The sequence below is a fragment of the Prunus avium genome, chromosome 5, assembly GCF_965620075.1.
Source record: "Prunus avium chromosome 5, drPruAviu1.hap1.1, whole genome shotgun sequence".
Taxonomy (NCBI): Eukaryota; Viridiplantae; Streptophyta; class Magnoliopsida; order Rosales; family Rosaceae; genus Prunus; species Prunus avium.
This window is the reverse complement of record NC_142288.1, coordinates 10,729,370-10,732,271: the sequence shown is the minus strand read 5'-3', so window position 1 is coordinate 10,732,271 and position 2,902 is coordinate 10,729,370. Positions and strand designations below refer to the sequence as shown.

At 39.5% G+C, this 2,902-nt stretch overlaps 1 pseudogene; it reads left to right on the top strand.

Moving 5' to 3' along the window:
- The first annotated feature begins 811 nt into the window (after window positions 1-811).
- Window positions 812-2,432, top strand: LOC148294271 (uncharacterized; annotated as a pseudogene).
- Window positions 2,433-2,902: the final 470 nt, after the last annotated feature.

Sequence of the window (2,902 nt, the reverse complement as noted above, 5' to 3'; positions counted from 1 at the left end):
TGTTTTCTCTTTTCTTCTCGACCTCGGCAAATTGGGCCACCTTGGTCATTACTTGAGTCTTGGTGACCGGAGGCTAGACCTTCGGCTCAACTACCCTTTCTTTCTCAACTTTTGATAATTTCTCACCCACCACCTTAGTTGGTATACTAGCTTCAGCCTTGGAATTGCTTGCCTCAAAAGCTCAGAGGTAATCGAGGAAGCTTTAAAACTCTACTCTTATACCATTGACTCGCCTTGGTGTTTGACACCTGGAAAGTTGGAACCCCATTACCATCCGCTAGGCAGGGTCTTGACACATAAACCATATGTCAACTTTTTCCTTCTCCCACTGAAACCCACATGCTTTTATTTTGGTTTCGACTTGGGTTCAGTGAATCAACACCCTCACACCTCTCGCTTCCATCATACCACTTGGGCTATGTGGGTCGTATTTCTCGGTAGAACTTGTTATCATATTCCTCCCCGAACTTCTAGCTATGCTCATTTGGACTTGATCCTCTAGCTTCCTAGTTGGCTCCTTGGTAGATTTCTTAGGCTTTGACGGAATCACCTCGACTATAACCTCGCTTTGGCATTGGCTACATAGCACGATCGCATTCTAAGGTTCTTTTTTGGTTAGAGTCTTCTGCTCGGGAACCTTGGCCACTTCTGAGTAAATCTTGGCCTTGCCTTTCGCCTTGAGATCCACCGGGGTCTCCCTTGCTCTTCTTTCCACCGTAGCCTTCATTGAGCCACCCAAGTCCAACCTTGGTCTAGGTTGGTCTCACCTTGGGAAGTTGGCATTCCCCATGTTGACTTGAGCATTTAGGAAATGATTCTGATCAACATCAATTGCAGCTATCTCTGGAAATTCCAAGATATTTCGATCAATGAGGTCCTTTTGGGAGGTTCTGTTAAACTTGGAAATCTGGACCGTCGTCGGCCTCTGATCCTTGGAGGCTTTAGACAAAGCCTTGCATACATATGGTCCACTAACCACGATCTCGGCCAAGTTTACCCCCACCCATTCCCCTTCTTCATCTCCCTCCTCTGAGTCCCTATCTTTAATAACCGCATGGACTGCTATAGTTCTAGACGCGGAACGTTTGGTTGGATCCCTATAAAAAGTTGGACAATAGGTTGACTGATTCTTTTGTTACTTCTCCTTCAGAAGATCTTTGTATCGATCCACCGGAAGTAAGAGGTCATAAATGTGAAGGAACTCAATCCCCTCAACCTTCGTCCGGAGGTCGAGCAACAATCCTCATTGGGCCAACTTTGCATCTAGTCCTCTATTCTCTAAACCTCCCCAAGTATTCTTGGACCGATTCTTTTTTTTTTCCTTCTTATATTTGCCAATGGTAAATTCTCATTTCATTACATATCTTCAAAGATATGAATTTATTTTAATAAAATGTAATTTTTTAAATGATTGGTTGGCTCTAGAGTGTGAGCATTAATAATGCAAACAACAAGTGTACACTGTTATATTGGACTGGGTTAGGGGAAACAGTTGCTGAAGGTCATTTGTGTTCAAGTTATGCAAAAGTGTTGATTAATCATATACCACTTGGACCAAAGGCCTTTAAGGTTTTGGTAGATATAGCAAGGGAACCTGAAGCATATTTGTGGAGACCTACAGCTGAGATGATAATTATTGAAGAAGCTATTGGTAAGGCAACCTGAAGCATTTTTGTGGAGGCCTACATCTTATATGGTTTGTATCGAAGAGGTTATTGGTAGTACAGTGGTATGGCCTGCTGACAAAACTAAAATGAACATGAGTCAGCTAAGTAGGGCAAATAACATACATCTTCACCAAGGGTAAAATTACTTTTTATATTGTATTACCATTTGCAAGTACATTAGAAATATATCAATTTGAAACTATAACTCATAGTTGTTTCTTTGTGTTATGTCTGGTTGATTGCTAAAGTGTGAATTCTAATTCTAAAAATAAGTGCAAGTTGCTAGATTTGTGTGGATCAGGGGAAACAATAGCTGAAGGACGATGGTTTTCACGTGATTCAAATCAACTTGACTCTCATACTCCTCTTGGACCCAGTGCCATTAGTGTTTGGGTTGATATAGCAAAGAAACCTGAAGCTTTTCTATGGAGACCTTCATCTGAAATGCATTGCATTGAAGAGACTTTTGGAAGCATAGTAGCATGGCCTATTGACAAGATTGTTATGCCATAAGAGCTAAATAAGTGCAAGTTGCTAGATTTGTGTGGATCAGGGGAAACAATAGCTGAAGGACGATGGTTTTCACGTGATTCAAATCAACTTGACTCTCATACTCCTCTTGGACCCAGTGCCATTAGTGTTTGGGTTGATATAGCAAAGAAACCTGAAGCTTTTCTATGGAAACCTTCATCTGAAATGCATTGCATTGAAGAGACTTTTGGAAGCATAGTAGCATGGCCTATTGACAAGATTGTTATGCCATAAGAGCTAGTAGGTAAGCTTTTACACATCCAAATCTTTTAAAATCATTTCCTTCTTGAATTGATGTTTGGTTTGGTTTGAAAGGGTTGGAATTTTTCTAAAATGATGTTGGTGCAATGGTGCTGCGAAGGACATCATTTTTCTAACATTTATAGGTTTAGTTAGTGTGAAATAGAAAGAAAGTTATTATTTGTTCCAATGCGTAAATTGGTTTGTCTATCTCAACATACTAGATATTAAATTCATATTATAAGCATGAGAATAAATTCAGTTTTATCATTTGGATGTGATTATAATGTTACTTTAAACTACTCTTGCTTAGGGCAAGTGCTACATATTCCAGAAAACTAGGTGGTTGATTTACTGAGTAGTAAAACTGAACTTGAGCACTCCTTATTTGTCTATAATGTTATGGTCAATTGTGTCATTGAGTACTTGTTTTTTGTTTTATTTTATCAATATCTTATATTATT